Raw genomic sequence first — 21,181 nt, 5'->3', positions numbered from 1 at the left:
CACTTTCAGTCCGAGGGGAAGACTCGGTCAGCTCATCTAAGATAAAGCTTAAAACGTTCCTCTTTGATATTGCTTATAGTTAGGGCTGGCTCAGGTTAGCCTGGACCAGCTCTTAGTTAAGCTGCTCTAGGCTTAGACTGCCGGGGGACTTAGGACACACCGAGCCCCTCTCTCTCTCACACTCACTCTCTCCTTCCACAATGATCCACGTTTTATTAATGTACATCACTAATTCAGCTTCTTTCCGGGACATCGTTGTGCTTTCTCGCCTAGCAGGTCTCGGTGGCAGTGAAGTACGTGGCTCTAAAGACCCTCTTCCTGCTTGCTATTTCTTCCGTCAAAAGAATTGGAGGTATGCAAGCCCTCTCGGTGGCCCCCTCGTGCTTGGAGTTTGCACCCGGCATGGTGAAGGCGTTCTTACTACCTTCCCCCGGCTATATTCCTAAGGCTCCGTCCACCCCGGTCGGGCCTATTGTGCTGCAGGCGTTCTGTCCTCCTCCGTCCCTGACGTCGGAACAAGCGAAGCTCAACCTGCTCTGCCCAGTTAGGGCCTTAGACTCCTACGTCCGCGGGACCGGGTTTTATCGTCTAGACCTTAACTCCACGCCTGGAGCGCAGATGCTCTCGTCTGAGTGTGCGCACTGACTTCACACTACGGTCACTTGCTCGTATGGCGGAGTGGGTATTGGCATTCCCACAGCGTTTCCACGCAGCTCGATTTCCCTGAAAGGGAACGTCTCCAGTTACGAATGGAACCTTAGTTCCCTGAAGGGAACGAGACGCTGCGTGTGGATGCCATACTCCTGGCATGCCCGTGGGACTTGATTCGGCCGTTGAGAGATGAATGGACTTGCCCTTCGGGTCTCTTTATAGCTTCCTGGTCCTGACGTACCAGCTCGCCATTGGTTAGATTTCACCCGTGCTTCATGACGCGGTCACGCAGAGGCGTTCCCACAGCGTTTCCATGCAGCGTCTCACTCCCTTCAGGGAACTAAGGTTACATTCGTAACCGGAGACGTTTTTCCTGTGCCGATGTGAGGGTTTCGGGACAGAGGATGTTGCATGTGTACAGACTGTAAAGCCCTCTGAGGCAAATTCGCAATTTGCGATTTTGGGCTATACAAAATAAAATGAAGTATTTTCATCTCCAAGAATTCTTGCATACTACTTCTCTCTTAATTTTTTCTCAGGTTAGCCTGGACCAGCTCTTAGTTAAGCTGCTCTAGGCTTAGACTGCCGGGGGACTTAGGACACACCGAGCCCCTCTCTCTCTCACACTCACTCTCTCCTTCCACAATGATCCACGTTTTATTAATGTACATCACTAATTCAGCTTCTTTCCGGGACATCGTTGTGCTTTCTCGCCTAGCAGGTCTCGGTGGCAGTGACCGGACTCCGGCGTCGTCGTGGCGGGGGGCGCCGAGCTGTGCGGCTCCGGCGTCGTCGTGGCGGGGGGCGCCGAGCTGTGCGGCTCCGGCTGCATGGCGGGGGGCGCCGAGCTGTGCGGCTTCGGCGTCGTCGTGGCGGGGGGCGCCGAGCTGTGCGGCTCCGGCTGCATGGCGGGGGGCTCCGGCCCAACCCCTGACCCCACCCCCCCTTCAAGGACCGACTTCCAGGCGGTCCCAAGAGGGTGGGAGGGAGGGGTCATGGTCGGGCGCCGCGGGGACGGGACTGGGGGCGTGGTTCTCAGGGCCGGAACGGGCGCTGACGGGCGTCTGGGGGCCGGAACGGGCGTCTGGGGGCCGGAACGGGCGGAGACTGGAGTCTGGGGGCCGGTACGGGCGGGGGTCTTGGTGCTGGGGCCGGGGGCGTGGGTCTCGGAGCTGGGGGCGTGGGTCCTGGAGCTGGGGCTGGGGGCGTGGGTCTGGGTGACCCTGTTGCCTTACTGTAGGCCGCCTGTAGCTTGGCAGCCAAAGTTAAAACCCGGTCGACATAAGGGTCGACCCCCGGGAAGGGCTGCCAGGCTATGGAGGGTCCGGGTGCCGGGAACTGCCTGCTGGTGACCTCTCCTGAGGTCAGCGTGGAGCGGCGGCCGGAACGCCTTCCGGTGTCTCCGTGAAGACCGGTGTCTCCGTGAAGACCGGTGGCGCATGCCAAGGAGGCAGCTGGGGGTCCCAGGCAAATGCCGGACCCGAGGTGGGCTGCCCGCTGCACGCTGCGGGCCCCTTCTCGAGCCAGACGGGTTCCCCAGAATGGGTTCTGGGGACACCACTCCGCTGGGTCCTTCTTTGGTCGCGTCATTCTGTCACAGGGATCGGGCTGGCGCAGGTTGCAGGGAGGACTCAAACGCAGAGTTTTCTAGACCAAGTGCTCTTTATTCCAAAATGAAACCAAGACGTGCTCCAACGACGAGTGACAGTAGACAATGACGCGACAAAGGACAACTGGCACACAGGGCTTAAATACACAAGGGAGGTGCAGGTGATTGGACACAGGTGGAAACAATCAAGCAATCACAAGACAAGGCAGGAAGTGAAGTTAACCCAGGACCACAAGGAACATGAAACTTCAAACTAAAACAGGAAGAGAGACCAAACCGTGACACTATACTTAAATCGATGGCTCAATGAAAATGAAGAAAAAGATTCTGTGAAACATCAAGAAACTAAGAATTTATGAGGCTGTGGTTTTAAATTCAAAAAGTGCGTTATAAATATGAGTCGCCAAGTAGGACATTTAGATTCCAGCGTTTCCAATTGATATTGATGAGATTTTTGTTCATGGTTAAAATAGATACATGCAGACTTGGTGTGCGAGATACCTCTATTGTGTCATTTATTATGCAAATGCTAAGAAGAAAAAATTATGGGAAGCTGTGAGGTGACTGCAAGAGAAGACAGGAGGTTTTTTAAATTAAATCTGGTAAGCTAAATTAAGACTGTGAAACATGCAGCTGACAAGTGTGGATGTAGATCTAACAAGTGTGTGGGTGCGTGTGTGTGGGGGGTGCGTGTGTGATTGTGGAGTCACAATCTACATTCAGATATCAAGTGACTTTTTGATAACCACACAGTTGTGGGCAATTGTTTAAACCTGTGAAATAACATTCAACCTTTGTTAAAAATAATAAATGTACTTATTTGAGCTTCAAACATCCGGACATGGTCTTCTTCTTGGTAGGGGGAGCTCGCTCACTCATAACATTGTGTTGGTAGTGATACAGTATATGTATTTTTTTAATAACCATAACTTGCTCAATTTTCAACCGATTTTTACAAGAAATAGAACAATGTTCTAAAATGGGTAACATTTTTCCCTTTACGAATATACATAAAGAAATGCTGCATGTTGAAAATCCCCACCCTGTACAGAGATGTATTTATGACACTGCATACTTATAATAACTAATAATTATAAATATAACCATGGGTTTTCATACAAAAATGACATTTCAACAGTAGAAGTATAGTGTCATAACTACATCTCTGACGTTTATAACAAACCAAATCACCGCCGTCCTGCTGCCTAAGCGTGAATACACTTTATGAAACTGCCGCTCAGCGAGACAGACAGACAGCTGAGTTTGAATGCCAGTAAGTTAGTTGGTGTTCTACGTTTGTGTCATTTCCACAACAAATACAAAGCAGAAGTAGTTTTCATTTCCATGGTGGATAGCGAAAAATGATATCTGTCTTTACGGAGAGAAGCTACAGAGATAAGCCACGCCCCCTTTCCAGAACATTCTCTCAATGACTGCACTGTGTCCACCGTAAGCTATTTTAGCTAGGTTAGCTAGCACGCCTCCATAGCTAGTTAAGTAGTTAATCAGAGCTAGGAAAGGTTAGCTAAATAAATCATTTAAAATAATGAAAACTTAACGTTAATTATCACTCACCATATTGCTTGGTTGTCTCGTGACAAAAGGCTGCGTATTTCTTAATATTTTTGCTTCCCTTGATGAAGTAATCAGAAGAATTTTCCGGTGCTGGGTTGACAACGACGTTGTTTGACAACTCAACTAAATTATCATTACTAATAGAGGAAATTATGGGGGCATTTTTTCTCCTCTCCTAGTGATATCTGGGGCAAAATTATAATTCTTAGGGGCAATTTTTCCCTTTGCCCTCTCATATTTCCGACGCTAATACCGCCACTGTGACATTGAGCTACATATTTAAGCCTATGCTATCTCCATGATGTGTCTAACTTCAATGTGGTATACTTTGGTGTTGGACACACTACATACACTAGGATATTAGATACTGTGAAGTCCAACATTCATCATGTTGTGTAACATATATAGAAAGGCCAGATTTTAAATCATCTTCCACTGTTTGTGATTGCAAGTCAGTGTATGAGGGAGCTAAAATTGACTTTTTTACAAGCGGAGCAAAGGGGCCCTAGGGCATACGGTCCATGCTTGGGCCGCCTCCCCATCCCCCGAGGACTCAGCCTTTTCTTCTTCAGAACATTGGGTCATTACTGAGGAGAGTGTGAGGGGGGAACATTGTGCTCACTTCAGACAAAAAAGAGCAACAGGTGAAAGACGGAATCTAGTGTGAGAGATTTGACAATAGCCCCCAAATACCACTATCACCAAGGGAGCACAACATCAAACACATAAGAAGAGGGCGGGGGGATTATCGTGTCGGTCAATGTAAGTGTTGAGGAGGAAGTTGAGTCTTCTTAATCTCTTCATCATACCATAGAAAAGAAGCTAAAGGCTGAACTTTAAAGTAAAAATGTAGGTGCACAAGCGCTATTGAAAACTGAGTCTACATTAGAGTCAAAGAGAAACATAAGGTACTGGCCATAACCTCTTTGGTGGTTGATTTCTTTCAGTTTGAACAACCTTCTGACTAATTAACTATATCTTCTTAACTCGCAGTGAGGTACGTAGGACTTTCAGTAATACCCCCACACAGAACACACTGGATGTTCAGATCTTTCAATTCACAAAGATTTATTGAAACCACACAGACACATACAAGCATTTGTGCATAATCATACCACATTTGGCACATTCCTTGAACATCATATTGGGGGGGGGGGGGGATGTCTCCTTGCCTCCCTCCCATCTCCTTTATTTGGGTTCCTATCATAACAAGTTTCTTGATGTTTTTAACACAATGCTCCAAATGTCCCCTACCCAGTTATAGTAACATCATGTTGGCTTCCACCTCGTCCCTCCACCCTAATGAACCTCATAATCCACAAGTCCCCAAGTTTATAAATATAACTAGACAAAGAAATACTTCATTAAACAACTTCACCGGATGGATGAGTTCTGAAACACACACCTATGCTCAGTTGAAGGCCAAAGCGTATTTAGTCACATTAACTGGTATAGCTTTTATCCTTTTTTATGATTGTATGGAATCAATTGAGAAATTGAAATGTGTTGGAACCCACAAAACACATTTTTCCCTTACAAACCCCAAAAGTGACTGATGTATCCGACCGGCTATCATCACGTGAACATCCTGCTCATTGCTCCAAAAAGGCACAGTCCGGACCAGTCTGATTCCTCTTGAGCAGGTTGATAGAGCACAAGGAACTTTTTTACTATTGGACTATATCAACCCGTAGGGCAGGGGTTGTTAACCTTTTTGACCATGGGGCCCAACTTTTTAAGTACAAAGTGGCCCGAGGCCCGTTCAAATATTAACACTGTCTTGGATTAACTCATTGATAGAATTCTAGGTTGGATTTGTATTCAATGACTAAATAAAATATATATATTTTTAAAGTTTAACAAGCAAAAACCTGATAGTGATCATCACAAGGACATTTATTTATTGTCTGTGTGTAAACCTGCATTAACAACACTATCTAACAATTCATGGAACAGATAGTTAATGTACTAATAATTTGCAAGGCTCGAGCGGGCTCAACACAAAAATAACTTATTACAGAAAAAACGGAGCAAATAGAATTTAATAAATAAATTAAATGGAGTGATACAATACATACATTCAAAATAATACGATTCAAGTTGAATAAAATGTATATACAATTTAAATAGTAGTTGTAAAAAGTGCAAATGAAAATGTAGCCTTATAATCTTCAAATTAATTTGATTAATGCTTCAGCAATCAATATTATAGCATCACAGAACCAGCAGTTTCTCTTCAAATCAATCAATCGGGGGGCCGGTCAGTAGTGGAACAACTAGGCTTAGCTTAAGCATTCATGAACTCACATGTAGTATCTTGAGATTGGCCACATCACTATTGAGGGGTTATTTCCACTTTCATAGCATTGGTATTGAAGGTGTGGCTCAGAAATGTATCGTAGGTAGGGGGTTTCCAATAAAAAGATTATGAAAGATGTGTCTTTAGTGCCTAACAAATACATTTCCCTTAATGTTTTCTCACTATATGATGAGATTTACTACTTGGCTGCATGATGGATGCTTGGTACCGGAGCCAGCAGACTCCATAAGTCCTCATTATTTACACGAGCTTTCTGGATCCCCAAGCCCAAATGTAACCTCTGCAGAGACCAAGGCGAACAAGACTGCCTCACAGGTGTCCCAGTAGACAATTTAGAGATTTGCAAAAGATCTTGCAGATTAGTGCTTTTATTATGATGAAAGCACAAGTCTGCAAGATCTGCAACATTGGAATGCAAAGTTCACATAAGTGATTGTATTGTCAGCTTTAGGTTTAAAGGTAATTGATTTAATTAGAGTAATAAAGATTTAACTTTAGTTCTGAGTAAATGGTAGAGGCTTTGGCTACGACTAACTAAGCAGAGTCATAGTTCATGCAGATGTGGAAACACTTAATAAACACTATCTATTTTTAGCTGTAGAGTGTGTGAACTTGTTTACCTATTGTCTTGATGAAAGAATAATCCCATCAGAAAGGGCATCAGTAATGGTGGTTGGTCATAACTACCATAAATGCCCAGATTGTTTTGTTCTTTGGTATTTTTTGGTCATTTCCACTTTCCTCCAATTTGCGGATTTCTTGGCCGCTAAAAGAAAACTATTGCAAATATTTCAAATGAAAATCTGGAAAGCTTTAAATATTACAAATCTGTGCATGAAGACTGGGGGGTTGTACTGCTGCGAACAGTGTGGATACCAAAGGGTGGAGCAGCTTTTCTATCAGGTGAGGTTGTGCTGAGCGAAGACTTCAAAAGCCGGCAGGTGGAGAAGGAAATTAGAAACATCGGGCGGGCTGCAGAAAAGATTGTTTTAAAAGATGGGGATGGTGTATTAAACTTAAACGAGATGACACTCAAGCAATCAAGCACCAATATGGTGACTAAACAATAACAGAGTCAAATGTAGTTGTTCCTAATACCTCTGTACTTCTAAAAGCTCTGACCCTCTCTCCTCCTCTCCGGAAGCGATGTGACTGCACAGACAGGAGCAGGACCTCCCAACAGTTTTTACATGGTAATGTAACTCTTTCACCGGTTCTTTAAATCATCACTTTCATTTTCATTGTCAACAATTACATCAAAAAGCAATAAACATAAAATCCTTGATTATACAAACACAACATTATTGTTCATCTGTAAAATATACCTCACATCTAGTGAAACTCCAATATTATAATCAAGATGAAAAGGAAATATCATGCTTGAATATGAATTATTCTTTTAAAGCTCAATGCTCTACAAACAGAAGCAAATTAAGAAAATGTTGTGCACATCATTGTTTTTTTCTCCATTCTTCCACTTGTGTTGGGAACCTGGGGATAATGATTTCTTAATGTCCTTGTGTTTTGCCTACTTGCATATGTTTTCACATTTGCAGTCCTTTGAGCTCTCAGGGCACGGACTGCCTGACCCCTCCTCTTCTGATCAACAATAACAGGATTCCTGCTGGCTTTAAAGAGTGTTTGTATTCCAAACAATGGAAGGTGACGTGTACATAATGATGGAAAAGATGGAGCTGAATAACGTTCCCTTGAGTATATTCATGCTGAGAGTCTCGGCAGCTTCATCTGTATTGTGCAGTAAGGATCAGTATAACGCTCGGCTGAATACCAATGAGGCAACATCTCAGTTACATTCAAAGTCAAGTGTAAAATCACTGTGATTTGCATTTTATTTAATCAAACTTTCTCTTAGCCTTTGTAAAAGCAATGTGGAGCAGATTAGTGTGTGTGTGTGATATAGCATTGCTGCATTTCTCTCTCAGAGTGATCAGCCTGTGCTTTTCAAAGAAGCATTTTAAAGTGTTCCCTGGCAAAATCATTTAAAGCACACATGTTCACATCAGGGCGAACATGAACATACTGTTTCAAGCTGTAACTTGAGAGGAACCTGAGCACAGGCTGATACATAATGGCTCCCATTGAGTATAATTGTTCAAAGGTATTTTAAACCTCTATTATAGTGGGCGGTCGGTGCTCCACTATTGTGTCTGTATGAATTCTGTATGTGTTTCATGTGTGGTGAAAAGATGGGAGTGTTCATATACAGTATACCGTTTGTGGTATTGTATGTGAAAATTTCACACATCAGTCCTCAGGCATCTTTCACCACGATTCAAACACGATCTGTCAGAAGGGTCGGGCTGGAGCAGGTTGAAGTGAGGACTCAAGCGCAGAGTTTTTCCCAAAAAGTGCTCTTTATTCTCAACAAAGACCATACGTGCTCCCACGACGAACGACAGTAGACAATGACGCGACAGGGGACAACAGGCACACGGGGCTTAAATACACGAGGGAGGTGCAGGTGATTGGACACAGGTGGAAACACTCAGGCAATCACGGGACAAGGCAGGAAGTGAAGTTAACCCAGGACCACAAGAAACATGAAACTTCAAACTAAAACAGGAAGGGAGACCAAACCGTGACAGAACCCCCCCCTCAAGGACCGAATTCCAGACGGTCCTAAAGGGGAGCAGAACCGGAAAAAATCAGACAAGGGGAGGGAGGGTGGGGACCCGATGATCCTGGGCCGCGCGGGGAACTCCGGGTGATGGCGGCCATGTGTCGGGTCCATCGGGGGGCCTGCCGGGTCGGCGACCGGGCCTCAGGGTCTCGGGGGGCCTGCCGGGTCGGCGACCGGGCCTCAGGGTCTTGGGGGGCGCCGAGCAGTGCGGCTGCGGCGTCGTCGTGGCGGGGGGCGCCGAGCAGTGCGGCTGCGGCGTCCCAACCCCTGACCCCACCCCCCCCTTAAGGGCCGGATCCCAGACGGCCCCCAGGGGTGGGGGGGGAGAGGACCAAGGGATGGGAGGGAGGGGGCACGATCAGGGGCTGTGGGGACGGGGCTGGAGACGGGAGTCTGGGGGCCGGAACGGGCGGAGACTGGAGTCCGGGGGCAGGAACGGGCGCTGACGGGCGTCTCGGCGCAGGAACGGGCGCTGACGGGCGTCTCGGCGCAGGAACGGGCGCTGACGGGCGTCTCGGCGCAGGAACGGGCGCTGACGGGCGTCTCGGGGCCGGAACGGGCGCTGACGGGCGTCTCGGCGCAGGAACGGGCGCTGACGGGCGTCTCGGCGCAGGAACGGGCGCTGACGGGCGTCTCGGCGCCGGAACGGGCGCTGACGGGCGTCTCGGCGCCGGAACGGGCGCTGACGGGCGTCTGGGAAATGCCCGCTGGTGACCTCCCCTGAGGTCAGCGTAGGGCGGCGAGGGCGGCGAGGGCGGTGACCGGAACGCTGCCCGGCGCCTGCTGGCGATCATACAATGTATGGCAAACTTTGGCTGGTGCTAAAAAAACATTTGGAGGTAACTTTGAGTATCGGCACTGTGCATACTACCAGATGTTAATCACCAAATCACTAAATATGACGATGAAAACATTGCAGCATTATATTCCTGCAGGGAATTCAAGATACACCTCAACTAAGCTAAATATTGATATTTAATTCTTCATATCAGTACTTGTGGGAAATATAGTACTTGTGGGAAATATAGCCATTTCTGTGGACTGCTGTCACATAGCCCATCTGATGACAACCCCCCCTCACATTGTGAAGAATACTCTCAGCAGGACAAAATGTCTCAGCTGAGCACACCCTCACAGGGCGTGTAGTCACGATACCCACGGGTAAACATGTTTCCCCATCATCATCCACAGCGCTGTGTCCATCAAGAATAAAGCATGGAGGTCTGATCCGCCTGTTTTAAGGCCGCTCAAAAGGAAATTAGAGTGTGTAGCGTGGGCCCTGAGAAGAGAAGGCCTATTCCGGGAGATGTCCAGTCCTGGGAGGACCTATTCCAATAAACATGCATGAGATGGGATGCAAACCATTACGAGACACCTCTGAAAGCCATACAGACATTTTTAAGAAGATCATTTATTTAGAGGTCTTTGTTTTACAATAAAACAAGGTTTTCTAGAAATCCACAACTAACGGAGCACTGGTCAAACTTGACATTGATGAAATGTATGTGATGGCAATCAAAAGCTCCATAACCACTAGAGAGACAACACTTGATAGAACACTTGATGTTCATTTAAAAAGTTAATTGTTTTCTTTAGTTCGAATTGTAGTTTGTACAAAAATCTCGATATTCCCTTACATTTACATTTTCCATAACTTTCAACTGTGTTCTCCTTTGTTTTCTCAGTTGCCATCGAGATTGTTCCGTTGTCATCCCATCTAGTGGTAGACAGTGTCGCGATGGACCAGTCGATCCTGTTGTAGAAGATCCTGTATAGGTCTTAAGTGAAGATACAATGCAGTTAAAACACAGCCCTGATTAAAAGAAGAAGTTCAATTGGACATGGGAGGACCAAAGGTGGCAGGAGAGCTTGACCGGGAGACACCCGATGAGGAAATGTTTAAAGGTGCTCATTTATCAGGCGGCACCATGGGGCTACGTTGGCACAGCCACACCTTCAGAAAACAAAAGCAGCCGCTCTGCAAGACCTGTCTGGAGTCTGTTTATCCCATGTTTATTTCAAAAATAATGTTTGAGATTGAGTAATTGCAGCAAATAATAACCCACCCGTCTCCCTGCCAGTGTGTTTCTGAGGAGCGTGGCACGATGTCTTCACGACCGGCCTCACAGGGAGGAGCACATTTCTCATGCTTGGCCAATAAAGCCCATTCTGATCTTGATGATGCCACGTGTGTCTGTGTGAGGTGTGAAGGGGGAGTGCGTTCTCCTCACATCCGTGCAGCACATAACAGCTTCCAGTCCGACTGGCTTTTCTATGGGAATTTTTCTAAAAAGTGGATTAATTTGGGTCCACGAGTCCGGTAGAGCTCTGCTGTGAATGTGTGAGCACCATGGAGAGCTCCTCAGGCTGGAGAAGGAGGGCGGCGTGGGGGGGAGGGGGGACGGTGCTGTCCATGGTGCTGATCAATACGGACCATCAGTCAGAGCGGAGCTGACCCGGTTTCTCCTATAAGTACTCACGGGCTAAATGTCTGCTCATTGCAAACCAAACATGTAGGATTTATGAAGACAATTAATATTGTTATTATATGCCAATTGTATTCAATGTTTGTCATTTTGAAAGACGCTATTGTTACAAAAGAACCCAAAGGCACATCAACTTCTACTTCAGAAGAAAATATTTAGATTTGCAGAATCCGATTTGACTCACAAGCTTATTGTATCTGTTTATATCTGCTTTGAGGAATACATTCCAATCTTTAATCCTCTAGTTCCCACAATTGTCTGAGGTTCCCACCCCAACCCCATAACAAGCAAAAATATACTTATTATATTATTTGATTGGCCACATTTCATTCATTGTACTTCGCTAAGTCATCATTTCATCAACAGAATCACAATCAGCCACTGCCATCTTCAACACTCCTATCACATCCTGCTTATCATAAGTGTATGTGTTACCAGTACTTTAGAATTTACTGGGTGTTTTTTTGCATTGCAGGGAGAGTTTTAGGGTGTAATTCCTGGGAGGACAGTCCCAGATGTGCTGTCAGCTGCCACTAATATATGTAAACCTCCTACTTCACTTTCATCAGACTCTTCCGCTGCCTACTACTACCTCTTATTGCCGTTTACATTTTCCCCAGCTGAGAGATTGTCTTTGCAGAGAGTCAATATGCATCCGTAGCTTTCGTCTGAACACTCATCATTGTACTGTGTGTGGGTGGCAGGTGGTTAATTCTTCCATCCGACTCAAAAAGGTTATAATGTTCGAGAAAAATAAGCCAGAGGATTTATAGTCAGCCGGAGACGTGGTGGCAGAAAAAGTGTTTTAGCGGGCACAAACAAAAGGTTGGAGTGTATTTGAGCGGCAATAAAACAACAGCTGAGCGGCAAGAAAAATACAGTTGATCAAATGTGATGGTGGAAAAATGTGAATAAAGAAAAGATGCAATCGATCATCTGGGCAAGCAGAATTTTAAAAGCCAAATTGTGCTAATGGAAACATCTTTGAGAAGATAAGAAGATAAGGCAATTCCGCCTGTCTGTCTGTCCGTCCACCTGTCTCTCTGTCTGTCTCTCTGACTGTTGTCTCTCTGTCGGCTGGCCATGGGGTTTGTTTCTCTTAGAGAGGGGTCGAACTGCTTCATAAACTGCCCTGCCCAAAGGTGGAAGCAAACTGCTAGCTAAAATATTAATTATTATTATTATTTAGTATGCATCTTTCTTTTCAAACTATCTGAACCAGGACAGACAGACCCAGACAGAAGGTACACTAACACACAACCTTTCCTCCCGTCATTTCTGCCAAACACATTTCATTACACAATTTATAAAAAGATTTACTTTTTACCCTTCTCAAGGTAAAAAGAACGCATCAGCACTGTATCTGTAGCTGGGGAGAGCTGTCTTCCTCATGGGGAGCTTGCCTGACAGAACAGCAACGGGGAACCACGACATCGTCGCCTTCATCAATGTGTGTCTGCATTCTGCCTCCGCTCCGGAGACGCTAGAGCATCGTTGTGCCGCAGGGCATTCAGTCAGGTATTAAACAAGTCTATTTTAAACCCTGCCGCTAATTTGCAGTCTCTCTGCGGGATTAATACGAGAATAACTATGATAATTGTTTAATAAGCGTACTTTGCTCTGCATCAAAGGAGAGATTTTTGCATATTATTTTTCTCAAATTCAAAGCTGTCGTAGCGCTGAACAAATGGCCCTCACTGTGGAGGCTGCTTTTAAATGGACCAAAGAGAGCGGGGTTGGGAGATGGCCATGTAATTGTGTAATTAAAACAAGGTTATCAAAGTCAAAAGTAGCACTTTTGTCATGTATTTGCTATTAAAAAGCTATAGGCCCCTACAGTGCTCTGTGCCCCAGGCCTTACAGATCTTAATTGGGCACCAGTGTCAAGTACTATCCAATGCAATTTAATTTACTCACTTTCTTCCTGACACAAAACCTCTGGCTGCACAATGAGAAAATCACTTTTTTGGGTGACTCTTTGACCAAGTCCTTCAATTGTCCCTGATTTCTTAATTCAGAGGGAAAATTTGAGTCTGTAATCTCTCTCTGTTTTCAGTGTGGGGGGGTGCAAGGGGGGGGGGGGGGGGTATCGTTCCTTGAAGTTCACAGAAAAACAGTCTTACGTACTGCTGCCTACCTGCCATGTGGCACCTCCGGGGAGGTGCGTAGCAGGGGAAAATTTTCGTGTCCGTCACAGCTCCGGCCTCAGCTAAGGAAGCAGAAACCCTCGGAGGTCTGACTTGAGTGGCAGTCAGTTGACAAGGTCATGATAGCGAAAACTGGCTGCGCGGCACAGAGCTACTGCACTGAGCCGCTCACTCTGCCCCCTTCGGACATGTCAGCCACTGGGTTGCATCACATCTGTTCCTGAAACGGCAAAGAAGGGGCCCGGGTTTGCCATCAGTGGCGACATCGTGAAATGAAACTCTGGAAAAACCTCAATGATGTTGTTGTGACAAAAAAACAAACATCAATAACACTGAACCTTAACAAAATGGCATCAAATGAAATTCAACATGCAATCACTTCACATTACCCGAGAGATACCTAACAATTAACCCCCCCTCAAAACTCGAGCCAGCATCTGAACATCTCCTCCTGAGACCTGTGGTTGTTGTGAATATGTTAAATTGATTTGTTCATAGTATTTTTTCTTTGGTGAGTTGATAACTGAGCACAAATTCACCCTGTCCCTCAGGACCATAGGTATTTACAACACAACAAGGACTGTTAGTAGAAGGTCTCAAAGCCCGAAATATGCATCCTTTGCTGGAATAGTTTGCCCCTCACGAGCAATGAATCATCCACCTACTGTTACGTCCGATTTTGCAAAGAAAGTAGATGTTTCATGAATAGAATCTCCCCCGACCCTCCCTATGTGCACCCCCTCTTCTCATTTTCCTCCAGGTTTAATGTTTAATTTAAACCTCCAGTGCAGAGCAGAATCAACATGAGGGTCTCACACCTGCAGTAGGCGTAGCTCCACAGCACCCCCACATGGCAGTAAGGGGGATCCACCCCCCCACCGACCCCGCGGCCAGACTAGGGGAAAAGACAAGGCACAGCAGGCATAGTTCAGCCACAGACAGAGGGGCTTTGCTATGTTTAGTCAGGAAGCCAGTCTGTAAGCCATCATTGCGTATTCTCCAGACGCACACCCCCTCCCTCTATTCCTTGGCTGTGATGGACAGCTTGCATGAGTGTCTACGGGGGAAGACGACAAGATAGATGGGGAAGGAGAGGTGGGAGTCACAGGTAGGATTTTGGACCCTGTCATGCAGGTAGATACGGAGGTCTCTGTGCTCAGGGCTGAAGCTGACACCCCCCCCCCCGACAACCCTGCCTACCTTGCACAAACACACACATACATACCCCCCCCCCCCCACACACACACACACACACACACACAGCCCAGTCCTAGGTGGATTTCATGCTCCTTTCATCCTTTCTCAATGAAAACATCATTGTTATAAGTGCTTCAGTCTCCTTGAACAAGATGGGATTAAACAAAATGCTAGGACGTCTCTACTGAAGGCTGCACTGCATCTATACTATATCTCATATACTGACTATTCATGTTAAATGTGTCCCTTTTACAGAAACACAACAAAAAACACCATCACCAACTCTATAGTCTCCTTGAGCTTTAAAGAGCCTTTTATTGTGTGGTTCATGTGAACATTTAACGGCTCTCGTGAAGCTGCTTCACAGCAGCAGCCGATGAAACAGCTGCCTGTAACAGTATCTGACTGTACTACTCTATGTGTAACAGTATCTGACTGTACTCTAACTGTAGAAGTACCTGTAACAGTATTCAATTGTACTCACACTACCTGTAAAAGCATCTGACTGTACTCTAGTCTGTCTGCTTTTTGTAACAGACCAGCTGGGGACTTGAGGCTTCTGCAGCAAAAGACACTATGTTTAAGATCTAATTTTAAAGATGATATGTCGATAGACTATGTTAATACTTTTACCTCTTCACCTTCAACAATGGACAGTTGAGAGGCATTCCGAGAGAGCTCTGCTCCAGATGCCGCTAGGAGAAGGGCAGCTCATCGCTCGCAGCGTCAATGTGTAAAAACAACAATGCTCCACGCCAAGGGATCTTATTATAAGACGTTATCATCAGATAACCCGATTAAACGTCAACTCAGCAGAGAATGCAAACTGTCAGCACAGACAGATGGGAAAGTGTGCAGAATAAATAACAAGCTGAGTGTTTGCTCAGTCATGTTATCACTGTGAAAGGACTGGGATGAAGTGATAATTCACAGCTGACCATTCGAAGAAATGAATAAACTAAATTCAGATGTATTCATTTGTAACTGTGATGGATACTAATAGGTTCATATCACACAGGGAAGGGGATAGGGAAATTAAATAAAACATGCTTCACCGACGATCCGTAGTTGAAGTACCAGAGAGAAATATGGCTGTTCCTATAACACCCTGTTTCCGATAATCTGCTGTGTTTTGTAATCAACAGATGGAACACTAACATTTTAGTTGCAAGTTACATAATGCATTATGTATTAACAAACTCATTTCGGTGTTGTAAATACAAACAATTTGTTTTTTTAACTGTATTAATTTTGTTATGAATTATGAAATAATTATGCAATTCAATATTTTTGACCGGTGGTTACCGTAATAGTTGACTATCATCTGTGTCTATATAGCAACATAAAACCATATCAATCACCATACAAATACAGTCACACTCAGGGACTTCATGTCAAAGCATAGCTGGAAAAGAATCTTTTTTTTTTTTTTCCAGCAGCGTTCACTTGTGCATGTTCTTCTGACTGGGCTCCCCAAACTGACCATCAGAAGGCTTCAGCTTATTCGGTTTGCTGCAGCGCTCGCAGGGACCAAGAGGTCAGACCACATCACTCCCATTCTTAAGTCACTACACTGGCATTAAAATATGAGGCAATGCTCAAACAACCAAAATACCATAGACATAACATAGTGTTTAAGGAGAACGTTCCTGCCAGGCCGCTCTGGTCAGGTGGGAGTGTCCAGCCAGTAGCTCCCGTTGGCCAGGGCTAAACTTAGCGAAAAAGCTCAAAACTCCATGCTGTTCATCACTGAGAAAACTCACTGTTCATCTGAAACGGAGCCAATCTTTGAATCTTTGAAATCAGGACAAACAAAGTCACTGTGTCTCGATGCTTCATGTTCAAGCTACACCACAGGAGATAAGTTTTAGTGTTCTCTGAATATCACCATCTTTCCATCATCCGAACAGCAGGTCACATGATCTGAAGGCACCCTCCGATAATATTGTAACTGACATGTTCTGTGACCGAGGTTATACATTAAGAGTTTTTTCCTTAATGGAATTTATTTTTCCCTCATATTACTTTTACACTTTAAGTAGTTTTGAAACCAGAACTTTACAACTTTTACTTAAGTAAAAAGTGAATACTTTTGACACCTCTGACTGTGATTCACCATATAGATGGGATCATTAAAAAAAGTTGTGTTAATATTGTTGACTCCAATGATGAATAACCCGTGGGACTATTGTAATGCTTTTAATTTGAAACTGCAGGGGATTTATTCCCAAACAGTCCTATTCATTACGATGTTGTTGTGTAGTAGAAGCCAAAAACACATTCAAGCAGCAGCTCCCTATCTCAATCATGCCTCTGACAGCCTCCTATTGGCAGCTGCGGCGTAGAGGATTAAGACGTTTTCTCAGAAAACACTTGGATGTCTTTTACCTTCCCACTCTCAGCAGGAAGCTCCAGCTCGGCCTCATTGCGTACCTCTGTACTTGAAGACATTTCACAAAGGCAGCGGGCGAATGTATGAAAACAAAATATTAATATTATATACATTGGCGGGACTCGTCCACTTGTTACGTGCCATGCACATGGAGGCCATGTTGATGCTATTAAAGAGATAGATCTTCAAAACTATGATGGAACCTCCCTCACTCCCACTTCCCCTGTCACCATTGTCAAATCCTTAAAATGAACCTTAAACTAAAACCACAGAAGCAGAACACTGCAGACTATACTGTCATATTTGAAACCATTACGGATGTGATCTTTGGAGCAGACCGACAGAAATGCTTGGTGTTAGTTTGCTTAACCATAATTTCATCTCATTTAGATCATAAAAATGTTATTAAACTGATTTGTTTTATATGCATATGGAAATGAGCCTACTGAAAGACCTTCTGGTGGAGTTGTTTCCCACAAGTCCATGTCAATATCATTCGATGACTTTGAGTGACCCAGAAGTAGTAAGCAGATTTTTTAAAAGAGCTCTTTAATGTGAGACAAAAAAGACAAAGCTTTTTGACAGTGTGTGTTTCTCTGAAAGCTTGTTTTGTACTCTGCCTTACGGCGGCCTCACCATCAGACTGGTTGACCAGCTGGAGACGGAGGTGTTTATCACAAGGATCCAACAGGCTTGAGGTTTACTCCGCCACGTCTACCTCCAACCGCTACTCCTTTCCTCGCTGATGGTCATTCCCGAGGTGAAGCCATGTGTTGTGTTGTGTGTCGTGTCATCAGCAGACATAGGATGTCCTTCCACTGTCCACCGGATTGACTAGAAGTCCTACTACTCCATCATCAATGGACATGCACCTCACTACGACAACTCTTTACTTACCAAAGATCCACCCTCAGATCCACAAGCAGCTTGGCCAACTGGATCTCCAACACCAAGCTCCCCCCTAAGCTTCTCACTGTGGGCTTTTTGTCCTTATGGGACAGTGTCCCTTACCACATAAGGGCAAGACAGACCCTGGACTCTTTTAAGACTGGCCTTAAAACCGTTGTTTTTTTAACTGTTGCAGTCAGGTTACGACAACATTGTCAGTCTCATTGTTTGATAGCTGTATGTACTCGACGTTGCTGAATATGTCGGCATCTTCCCAGATGTTCATTTTATCATCAATAATTAAAACGGTCAAAACTATAAAAATATGACCCACATCACAAGTTCTAACAGAGGTTACACAACCGAATGTATTAATGATACTACTTCAACTGATAATTTACACTTGTCATGACAGGAGAACATTCTTTTAGCTCTGTGAACATTTTTAAAATGTCCCTTTGATAATGATGTCACAAAGTAGGCTGTGATGCCTTTTAAAAAGCCACATCAAGGATTTAGAGAACCAGAAATCAGTTTTGTCATTGAAAAACATTTTAGGCAGCAAATTAATTTAAAACATCCATGAACGTTTAATAATTTAGAATATTCAGACATCACAATCCCCAAAAGTCTAATGGATAAAATATCAATCAAATAAAACTACAGAACCACAATGATCAAATAAAATGGACTCTGGGAATCTAATAACAAAAAATGTGCAAGTCTTATGATGGTTGAGAAAATACCAATGCCGGAAAGCATGGCAGGGCTTTCTTGTTTTTAATATAACTATATATATATATATATATATATATATATTCATACATTTATGAATATCCGCGTGTTTTGACGACAAAGCTACGCCAAAGACGTACAGAGGTTGTGCTGCAGGAGGAGGCTAGAGATTCTGACTCATACTGTCCACTCTCCACTCAGTCACAGGCTACGCTTTAAAAACAGGGACCAAATGCACAGACCCTCAAGGCCACATGGACATGTGACTGTAACATGGGCTTCAAAAGAGCTCCTTAAGAATCCACTTTATTCAGGTGCCGACAACATTGCTTGATATATTCTTCAAGAACAAGTTTCCCCACAACACAGGACAGTTTCCTGATAGGGGCTTAGAATTAAACATGATCCTTGAAAGTGTTGCCATTGAGCGGCTTGAACAGAAGACAGATTCATTCAGCGTGCTCTCGGATGCCTTTGACCTTTGTGGTACGGTCTCCTTTTATCTCTGCAAACCGCGGGCCTTCACAATATGTCTTTCACGCCACCCTAGGCTCTCCACACCTTATCAGTCGGAGCACAGAATAATGGTGCAAAAGGCTCTCTGTTTAAGATTGATAAAGGCGGGGAGACAGCTTTCCCCATCAACACTCTGGGCTTATCTGCGACGCTCGTCTCGAGAGGTGGTTGGGTACCGCTCCGAAGAGCACGTCCGGCTCCCAGAGGCATCCCGGCTGTCTGACTGCTCACCAGAGAGACGCATCCAACGTGGCTCAGCTCCCGCGAGGGCGCCGCCCTGATTCATTTAACATCGGAGGGGGCGGGGGGGGGGGGCGAGGCCTCGGAGGATGGCTCTGCTGCGGGGGACAGCTGGCCAGACGATCACCGGGTTCCTGAAACAAGAGAGCGAGCAAGTGGTGGTCGTCAGATGTAGGCCCGGCTCTAATTACCCGTACAATGACATTGAGCGTCTTCATTGTGTGAGTCCAGGGAACTGTGTCCAAGATGCAGCTGTGGTCATGCTGAGAACACGCCGCGTGAATGAGAGCACCTGTAATGTCGAACACAGGCCTCTGCAAGACATTTTATTGAACTGTCCTGCCAAAAAATATATATTCTGTTGTAGAGCCAGAGCTAAATATACTTCTAACGTCTAAATATACTTCCCCTTTCCCTGATATTTGAGGAGCAGGTGTGAGTTAGGTAAGGGAAAGGTCAGTGAACATGGTCACTGCGGTCATCTGAGGCAGGGGGGTGAGATGGGTCACCTCAAGCACCCATTGAGCAGCACACATGCATGAGGAGTTCCTGGAGGTGTTAATCAGTGAAGGGGCGAGTTCACTTCACGCAGTTTGATGGATTACTATGTAATATTGCTTTTTACTTTCTTTCTTGATTGTAAACAATGAGTAATGATCGGTGTTTAAATATGTGCCACTTGGGGTTTCATCCTAAGATGGGGGGCTTCAGAGGTTCTGGTCAAGTTATTTTGTACGCATCTAACCTGTCCTCTATATCCCAAATAATTAGAAACACAGGGCTCATACTTCTATTTAGGGGTTTCCACCTTAACACATTCACATGCTTTGATGTTAAAAAAAGCACATAATATTGTCTGTGTGAATATCCCTGTATTCACCTTCTGTCTAAACCATTCCATTTTATCGCCTGTTTGTTTAAGACGCCACCTTCAAACCAAACCAATCTTTGAGCAAATCCAGTGTTATGGCCGTTTGGCCGTTTCAAAATGATTTGCGCAAACCAACAGCTTCTTCTCAATTGTTGCCGGGTCATGGTCTTCATATATGAAATAAATCCATTTTGTTCTTGTGACTTCTATCATAAAAAAAGGTGCAAGGTTTTTTTTCCCCAGTGTTTTTAGAGATGTTCGACAGTTGTGCCAGAAAGCCACATCAGTGTGTAGAAGCACTATTAAAGTGGAATTGTCATAATATGAGCCCTTTACACTTAAAAGAGCTCAAGGAAAAACACTTGAGGCAAAACCGACCAGGTCACAGACTTTATTACTATGCACCAAACGAAACCCACTAAAACATTTGAGGAGACAGACGAGACTCTTGATTTACATATGATTGATGCACCGGCAGGGATTGACAGCTACGCCAAAAAGCTCCTCGGCTTGATTGGTTCCCTCTAACAGAGTAGAATATTGCAAAAGCTACCAGGAGCCCTGAAGCCAGGTAGAAGAACAGGATTTTCATTATAGTTACCAAAGAGTAGTTTTAAGACAACTTATGAGTTACTTGTACTACTTGGATATTTTCCTCTGAGACTATTTTATACTGTAGAAATCTGAAGTAGAGGCTTCGGGCTTTTTAAGGATTATTGGGATATTTGGCCTTGCCGGTTTCCAGTCCAATCAGCGGTGCTTTTCTGAGGGAGCGACTGCGTTTTGGATGAATCATCACCACGGTGGAATAAAGACACCCTGTTCTCTCTGGAGGGAAATAGATAGAACCAGAGCGTCTTCAGGGGGATGCGCCTCTGCAACGACCGTATTTGTTGGTGATGAACAAATAGTC

General features: G+C 44.9%; 1 long non-coding RNA gene across 1 annotated transcript; it reads right to left on the bottom strand.

The window, feature by feature from the left end:
* Nucleotides 1-9,583: 9,583 nt before the first annotated feature.
* Nucleotides 9,584-19,460, bottom strand: LOC134126953 (uncharacterized). Its single transcript, XR_009955893.1, has 3 exons — nucleotides 19,389-19,460; nucleotides 13,420-13,649; nucleotides 9,584-10,574 (listed from the first exon to the last, which is right to left on the bottom strand). It is a non-coding gene; the product is annotated as an uncharacterized LOC134126953 (long non-coding RNA).
* Between the last annotated feature and the right edge of the window lie 1,721 nt (nucleotides 19,461-21,181).

Source organism: Pungitius pungitius, chromosome 3 (genome assembly GCF_949316345.1).
Source record: "Pungitius pungitius chromosome 3, fPunPun2.1, whole genome shotgun sequence".
Classification (NCBI taxonomy): Eukaryota; Metazoa; Chordata; class Actinopteri; order Perciformes; family Gasterosteidae; genus Pungitius; species Pungitius pungitius.
This window is presented reverse-complemented; position numbering and strand designations above follow the sequence as displayed.